This window comes from Aegilops tauschii, chromosome 4 (genome assembly GCF_002575655.3).
Source record: "Aegilops tauschii subsp. strangulata cultivar AL8/78 chromosome 4, Aet v6.0, whole genome shotgun sequence".
NCBI lineage: Eukaryota > Viridiplantae > Streptophyta > Magnoliopsida > Poales > Poaceae > Aegilops > Aegilops tauschii.
In genome coordinates, this window is record NC_053038.3 from 75,168,594 (window position 1) to 75,177,814 (window position 9,221).

The following is a 9,221-nucleotide window of genomic DNA, read 5'->3' on the forward strand; positions in this document are numbered from 1 at the left end:
CGTAAGATGCACTAATTCATCTGCAGGATGATCAACCCAAAGCTACTGAGTGGGTCCTCGATAGTGGATGTACAAATCACATGACTGGTGACAGGAACTTATTGATGGACACTGCTTTATCTCCATCACATCTGAAGCATATCACCTGCGCTGACAAAGGCAAAAGCAAGGTATTGGGTCTAGGTAGGTTTGCGATCTCAATGGATCGACACATGGACAAAGTCATGCTTGTTGAGTCCTTAGGATTCAACCTCATGTCTGTCTCAATGCTTTGTGATCTTGATATGGTTGTTGTCTTTGGCAAGTATCATTGTGTTGTGATCATGGAAGCTGACCATTCCAAAGTCTTTGAAGGCTTTAGGAGAGGAGACTTGTATATTGTTGATTTCTCTACAGGACCACAACCTGCTACATGTCTACTTGCAAAAGCTTCAGAGGGCTGGTTATGGCATCGAAGACTAGGTCATGCTGGCATGAGGAACTTGCACACACTCGCGAAGAAGAAGCATGTCATTGGAATCGAGGGTGTCAAATTCCTCAAGGATCACCTGTGCGGAGCTTGTGAAGCTGGAAAGATGACCAAGGGCAAGCATCCCTCAAAGACTATCATGACTACCACTCGTCCATTTGAATTGCTTCACATGGATCTCTTTGGCCCGACTCACTATGCCACATTCACTAACGCTGCATCTTTATATGGCTTTTTTATTGCTGATGACTATTCTCGTTACACATGGGTGCATATCATCACTTACAAAACTAAAGTGCAGGAAGTCTTCAAACGATTTTCCTTGAGGGCTTCAACAAACTTCATAGTGAAGAGCAAGCACATTAGAAGTGACAATGGGACCGAGTTCAAGAATACTGGCCTTGATGACTATCTTGATGAACTTGGTATTACTCACGAGTTATCTGCTCCTTATACTCCTCGGCAGAATGGCGTCGTGGATCGCAAGAACATCTTGTTGAGATGGCTTGCACTATGCTTGATGAATACAAGACGCCTCATCACTTCTGGACCGAGGCAATTGATACTGTGTCCCACATCATCAACAGGGTATATGTTCACACATTCTTCAAAAAGACCTCATATGAACTCCTCACTGACAAGAAACCCAATGTGAGTTATTTCAAAGTCTTCGGTGCTAAATGTTGGATTAGAGATCCTCATCACAATTCTAAATTTGCACCAAAAGCACATGAAGGTTTTATGCTTGGTTACGGAAAGGGCTCGCACACCTACAGAGTCTTCAACACCGTTCATCACAAGGTTGTTAAAACTGTAGATGTGCGGTTCGATGAAACTAACGGCTCGCAAAGAGAGCACCTACCTCCTATGCTAGATGAAATGTCACTTCAGGAATCCATAAAGTTCAAGGCTACTGAGGATGTCATTCCTACCGAAGAATCTGCTGAAGAAGTCGTTCCAGATCATGAAGAACATCATGCTGGTGCACGTGAGGAAAATGGCTCGGAAGAAAATGTTGAGCCCAATCAACGTCGTCAACCTGCTCATCCTCGCGTTGTGAATGAAGTGCAGATCGAGAAAATCATCGACGGCATCAACGCACCAGGTCCTCTCACACGCTCAAGGGCTTCTCATTTGTCTGACTTTTGTGGGCACTTTGCTTTTGTCTCTATCACAGAGCCCACCAAAGTAGATGAGGCATTTCTGGAGCCTGAGTGGATTCAAGCGATGCAAGAGAATTACATCAGTTCGAGCTCAATAATGTATGGGAACTTGTCAAGCGACCAGACCCACGCAAGCACAATATCATCGGCACCAAATGGATCTACCGCAACAAGCAAGATGAAAATGGCCTTGTGGTGAGGAATAAGGCACGGCTTGTAGCTCAAGGCTACACACAGGTTGAAGGAATTGATTTTGATGAAACTTTTGCACCTGTTGCTAGACTTGAGGCTATTTGCATATTGCTTGCTTATGCTAACCATCATAATATCATCTTATATCAAATGGATGTGAAAGTGCATTCCTCAATGGTAAGCTTGAGGAAGAAGTATATGTTGCTCAACCCCCAGCTTTTGAAGATCCTAAGCATCCTGACAAAGTCTTCAGACTCAATAAGGCCCTCTATGGCCTCAAGCAGGCCCCTCGGGCGTGGTATGATACTTTGAAGGAATTACTCATGAAGAAAGGCTTCAAACCCGGTTCACTTGACCCCACTCTTTTCACAAAAACCTATGATGATGAATTATTCGTGTGCCAAATATATGTTGATGATATTAACTTTGGCTGTACTAACCAACGTTACAGTGATGAATTTGCCTATATGATGAGTGAGGAATATCAAATGTCTATGATGGGAGAATTGAAATTCTTCTTAGGTCATAAAATTCGTCAACAGCGCAACGGCATCTTCATATCTCAAGAGAAATACCTCAAGGATGTGTTGAGGAAATTCGGCATGCAAGATTGCAAAGGCGTCAAAATCCCTATGCCCACAAATGGCCATCTATGCACTGATGAAAATGGTATTGACTTTGATCAAAAGGTATACCGCTCAATGATTGGCTCTTTATTGTATCTATGTGCATCTAGGCCAGATATTATGCTTAGTGTTTGCATGTGTGCCCATTTTCAAGCTACACCGAAGGAATCACACCATAAGGCTGTGAAGCATATTCTTCGATATCTAGCTCACACTCCAATACTTGGATTATGGTATCCCAAGGGCTTGGCTTTTGATCTCATTGGATATTCTGACTCTGATTATGCTAGTGATCGTATGGACCACAAGTCAACATCAGGCACATGCCATTTCCTCGGACGATCCTTAGTATGTTGGTCCTCGAAGAAGCAAAACTGTGTATCACTCTCTACTACTGAAGCTGAGTACAATGCTGTTATTTCGTGCTGTGCTCAATTGCTATGGATGAAGCAAACCCTCAAGGACTACGGCATCAATGTGAAGAATGTGCCACTCTTTTGTGAAAACGAGAGCTGCCATCAAAATTGCTCATAACCCAGTTCAGCACTCGAAGACAAAGCACATCCAGATTTGTCATCATTTTCTTCGAGATCATCTGTTGAAGGGCGACATCTCCATCGAGCACATGAAGACTGAAGAATAGCTAGCCGATATCTTCACAAAGCCCTTGGATGAGAAGAGATTTAGCAAGTTGCGGTGTGAGCTAAATATCTTAGAATCTTCAAATGTCCTTTGAAAAGGACAAACATCCTAACACTTATGCAAAATTGATGACTTAGATGTGCAACACGTGAAGTAACGTTTTTCTTCAATCAATGAATACTAACCCTCTAAGTGTGAAGAAATTAACGAAGAATTTGATTCTTAGAGCCCTACGACAATTTTACGCGGCGTCTAAAATCATCATTCTTATACGATGGGTCACGCCACCAACAAAAGTTGAAAATCTTCAATTTGAGTTTTTCTTTAGTTTTTGAAATTCCCCAGTTGTTCAAATTCTTCAAATTTGCAGAGTCTTCACTCTTTCTGACTGTGTTCTTCATTGACTATTTATATATTTGAGTTTTCAGTCCTCTACAGCATTCACTTATTGCTAATTCTTCAAGTTGTCTTTTCTGCTAAGTGAATGTGATCGGACCCGTCCCCCTCTATGCTAAACTCAAACCAGTATGTTCACAAATTCTTCATGTGCGTTCTATTTGAAACCCGTTCAAAATCTTCACTGTGTCCTTGTCAGCTAAAGAATTTGCGAACAAAACTTTAAAATATTCTTATCTGAATTTTCGGCTTTTGCCGCTCAAACCGTTCCGCATCCCACTATGAGATTATTCTATTCACCCACGACCTCACACGATCTCCACTTCACAGTACGTGGGTGACACATGTCGCTAGGATGAGAAGGGTCAGGGGCACGTTCGTCCATTTTCCTCGGACGAGCGGTTTTTTACCTCGGCTATAAATACCCCTCACCCTCCTCAGACCGCATTTACCTCGCTCGACCTCACTCCCCTCGCTCGAGCTCTCTGACCTAGCGTCACCGCTACTTTCCATCGTCGCCAGTGAGGAAGAGCTTCACTGCCTCGACCTCGTCGTTGTCGTACTCGCACCGGCCATGGAAATCTTCACTCTGCCGCCGTTGTAGCTGTCTTCCGCCGCCAAGTTAGGGCGTGGAAGATCTGAACATTCGAACTTCTCAATTTCAACTCCCAGTTCGTCGTGTTCTTCGTCAAGGGTAAATAAAATATATTTTTACTGCCCTTTTTGATTTTGATGATTTCCACAAAATCTTCAAAAGGTGCTTATTCTTCAACTTCTACACTCTTAAACACCACACATGCATGCATCTGTTCTTGATTTGTTTCTCTAAGCAACGTTTTTCTTCAAGATTCCTCAATTGTGTGGATTTTCAATCTACACAACTCTGGAACCTAAGTCAAAGACCACTTAGTGAAATTCCTCAAGACACTCCTGGTCAAATTCCTCAAACTTGATTCTTTTGAAAAACTTCTGAGAACGCATATGACCTCTCCAAATTCTTCGCACCTATACTCTGTTCACATGTACACATGTCCGCTGCTGAATCTCTAGGTTCTCATCAACTTAACTCATTTGCAGCGTTCCTCGAAGACAGATTGCATACCTCGTCAGAGAATTCAATTGTTCAAAATCCTCAGTTGAAGAAAATGGCTGATGGCAAAAGACCTCACAAGGAAGGAAAGAGACCAGAAGCAAACACTGCTTTTGAAATTCCTGCTGACATTTATGAGGAATATGCACTCCTGATGAAGCCAAACATGGCAAGGAAAACAAAAATCAGCGCAAGGTGCGCATTCAGAGGATAGAGAGGAGATGGGCCAGAGAATGGCGGGAGTACAGATATGTGACTCCCAAGTACATGAAGAAATTCGCAGTACACCCGCCATGCTCAAGACCTCCATTGGCACCGGGCCAAGTTGCTGATCCCTCTAGCATCAGAAGAGGTGAGGAATTTCCCAAGGAGTGGGCAAAGCGGCAAGCCAAGTTGGCCAAAATGGCCAAAGAAGCAGTGAAGAAATTCAATGAAGATTCTGCTGCTTCCACTGTTGAGGCCTCTGCTAGCAAGCCCAAGAAGGTTATGCCCAAGAAGCCTGCTCACAAGCCCAGTTCCTCAGTTGCAATGCCCTCACGGCCTAGTTCCTCAAAGCCCTCACGGCCAGTGCCTCTCGCCACTTCCTCCAAAGCAGCTCCAGTCCCAACTGCAAAATCCTCAGCTGCAGCTGCAAAGTCCTCGGCACCTGTGCATCTTGCCTCTTGCCAAAGGACCACTGGAATATCAATTGCTTCAAGAGTTTCTAGAAGTTCTTAAGCTCCTCCACAGTCTTCAACAGCTCCAACCTTGTTGAAGACAAAGGCCACTGCTGGACGAGGCACAAGGCCAAGTCCTCACAAGAAGCAGGTCGCCTTTCAAGAGCCATCTAGTGAAGATGAAGCTGATGATGAAGAATTGGCTAAAATCATCAGAGATCGACAAGCAAGGGCTGCTAGAGCCAAAGGCGGTGAAGTCCCACTTCTGCTGGATCCCAAGTTGATCCTCGATTTCATCGATCTATGGCATAAGGATCCCAACACTCCTCTGCCTGATCTGAATCTCACACCTGGCCAAAGGCACATGCTCAATGCCATCATTGGCGAAGAAAAATGGAAATTTGAAAAGGCCAGACAAGTGAAGAAAGCTCAGTACAAGAAGGAGCGTTTACTGAAGAAAAATGTTGTGACAATGACTCTCGATGAACTTGTGACTATGCAAACTGAGATCAAAGCACTCGGTGATGAATTTGATGCATATCGTGCTAACTGGCTAGGAGCCAAAGTCAGATTCGTCAACATGATGAAGAAATTCACGTCAAATGTTGCAGCTTCATCGCAACAAGAATTTCCTCAGGCTGAGTCTTCTGCTCAACCTACTGAAGAACATGCAAGCACAGCTGATGAGAATCAGGTTGTTGAAGAAAATGAAAGCACCAGGGCTGATGAAGAAATTCGAGCCGCTGAAGAAATTGCCAGGGCAACCTCCACTGTTGTGCCCGATGCACAAGCCAGGCCAATTGAAACATCTGCTACTGCGCCTGAAGAAACTGAACATGCCAGGGCAACTGCATCGGTTGCACCTAAAAAATTGCACCAATTTCCTCTGCTCCTCCTGCACAGACGACAAGTACCAACCTTCCTTCTGCATCAGAAGCGAAGAAGACCAAGGCTGCACAGAGGGCAGCAGTGAAGAAAAGGAAAGCATCTGCATCCTCAGAGTCTTCAGCTCCGAAGAAAGTGAAGACTTTGATGAGCTCATTTGCACACCCAATAGATGATGTTCCAATATCAAGCATGCCGTCAAAGGAGATCGTTCCCTTTGGTGAGGAATATGTGATTCCTAGTGAATCAGATGAAGAAGATTCTTCTGCTGCTACATCAGAGCAGTTGGATGAAGAAATTGAAGTGGATGATATCCCTTCAACTCCGCTGGTATCATCGCCCATGCCTCAGTTCACAGCTGAAGAGGCAGGCATTGAAGAAATTGATGACGAAGACGAGGATGTGGATATTGGCTCAACAACTCCAATTCAGAATGATGACTACTAGGAAAGTCATCACCCCAATTCACCACTGACCACACCTCTGCATCAACTTCCTCAGTCCCCGGTCCAAACTGAACAAATTCATAAGGGCTCTGGAGAACATCAAGCTTCACTTCTGTCTATTCCAGAAGAAGTTCCAGCGACTAGCGTTGATGCAAATGTAGATGAAGAAATGGACGCCAAGGCTGCTGCTGATGACACTGCTCCTGAAATTCCTCAGCCTGTGGCTCCAGAGACTGTGCTTTAAGAGGCTGTGAAAACTTCAACTGCTAATCTTCAGCCCAAGCCACAGAATCCTCACACCAAGAAGTAGAAGTTCAAGGCTAATGACTTCTTTGCTGAGCATCATTTCTTCTCTGACTACAATCCCTGTGACTCTGCACTACTTCGTCGCAAGTGTTTTTGGACTACCAGCCAGATGAACTTTTATTCCTCATTGTTGTTTGATAAGGACAAAGTTTTTGACCATGAGCAACTTCTTCATGTGGATATGGAGTCTCTACCGTGCTTCACCCCAGTCCTCAGTGTTCTTCATGACGCTGGGCTGCTCAACTTCTACACCGACATTTGCGATTGAAATGAAGAACTCATTCTTCAATTCTTTGCCACGCTGCACATTATTGAAAATGTTGAAGATGTCTATTCATGGGTGCTGGAATGGATGACTGAAAATACTCACTACAAAGCTCTGGCCTATGAATTTCTTCACGCCGTCCCAGTCAGTTGGCCCACTGAAGGTGCAAGGCTCATCTATGTTGAACCTGAGCTCTCCAACCATCTGATGCAAGTGCTGATGAAGCCTTTGAAGCCAAGGACCACATTCCTCGTCAAGGAATTGCTTTATGTGCCAAGGACGATCTACAGAATATTGACCAAAACCCTCAGTCCGATCAAGGGCCACAACTGTGATGAAGAAGAGGTTGTTGGCATAATGAAGAATCTGTTGTTCAATATCACTTATGGTATTCCTATCAACTATCATGATTTCTTCATGAGGACTTTGGCCAATGCTGCTTTGTCACCGTTTGAGTTGAAGCCTTACACTCCCTGGATTATGAGATTCATCAGATCAAGGTCTTTAATTAATTACAAGCCTGACTTTCAAAATCATCTCAGCTACTTGCCACCAATAGAAGTCCTCAAACGGACTATTTCCTCAGCTAATGAGAAGGGCAAGGCTGCTGTCATTGATGAAGGCACTCATCCATTGGATGGACAGTTTCGCAAAGTTGCATCTTATTCCACCAATGATGACTCTGCCACACATGATTCTGCCGCAAATGCTTCAAAGCAATTTCCTCAAGCGACTGCTCCGCGTGTGATGACTGATCGTGAGCTTCTCCTCAGTCTTCATCAGAAGGTCAATCACAACCACAAGTGGGTCAAGCGCCAGTTCGGTTCAATTCTTAAGAACATGACGATCACGCAAAACACTATGAAGAAGAACCATTACTACCTACATGAAGTTTTTGATCGCACCTGGGCTGTATTGTCTCACCTCTACTGTGATGAAGATCTCAAGCAAATGGGCTTCCAACGGGACTTTGACTGGTCTCAGCCACCTTCGAAGAAATTCAAGAAGATCAAAGTTCCTCACTTGGCCGCCAGTTCATATTCTTCATCGCGCGAGACGGGCGAAGCTGAAGATTTGAACGACACTGCGGCAGGCCCTACTCCAACGGACGACCCCAACAACGCTGGCGCTCCTCCATCGACATCTTGATGATATTCTTGAGGGGCGTTAGTCCTCACTTTTTGTCCCTTTTGGTCATTCGATGACAAAGGGGGGGAAATTTGAGTTAGTCTTCAAGCGGGTCTCTTATATGGGTGTTTTTTTGTTAAGTTACAACTCTCGCTCTTCTGAAGTGTTTGATTGGATCGAGTTGTAAACTTAATTCCTATGGTGGTATGATACTTTTGCTCTATTTTTCTACATGCTATTTCCTCAAGTATCTTAATGCACGCATGCTGAATTACATCAGTCACCATATTTCATCATGCATTTCAAATTCTTCATATCATATGTTAAATGCGTGTATGAATTACAAGATATAGGGGGAGATCTCCATGATCCTACTCTACAATGTGCATTTGCTATTCAAAGAAAATTCCTCAATATGCACATCTTCAGGGGGAGTTCTTCTATATCTTGTAATCAAATTCCTCAATATCAGTATTTACACTTCATATGTCTATCCCCGTTGAAAACTTAACCTATATTGTCATCATTCACCAAAAAGGGGGGAGATTGTAAGTGCATCTAGTGCCCCTTGGTGATTTTGGTGTATTGAAGACTTATAGGTTAAGGGATTAATGAGTTTGTGAGTGTACACAGGTCTATAAGTCTATGAGGAGTTTGATATTTACGATGAAAGTCGACCCCTAAAAATGTATGTCTTCAGCTGAAGACTTTGGTTTTCTTGAAGACTTTGAAAGTGGAGAAATTGGTGTGACCATGAAGACTTGGTATACATGCAAGGATTATGAAGCGTGGAGACTTTTGTTTTCGTAGTTTCATTTTCTCTTTCTTGAGTCATAGGAAACATTGTACTGTTAAAGGGGGTCGAGGTAAAACTAAGGAAAAGTTTCCAAGTGATGCTCATCTCAAAATCCTACACCTACCAATCCTTTCGAGTGAAGCCATTGGAAATCTCGTACA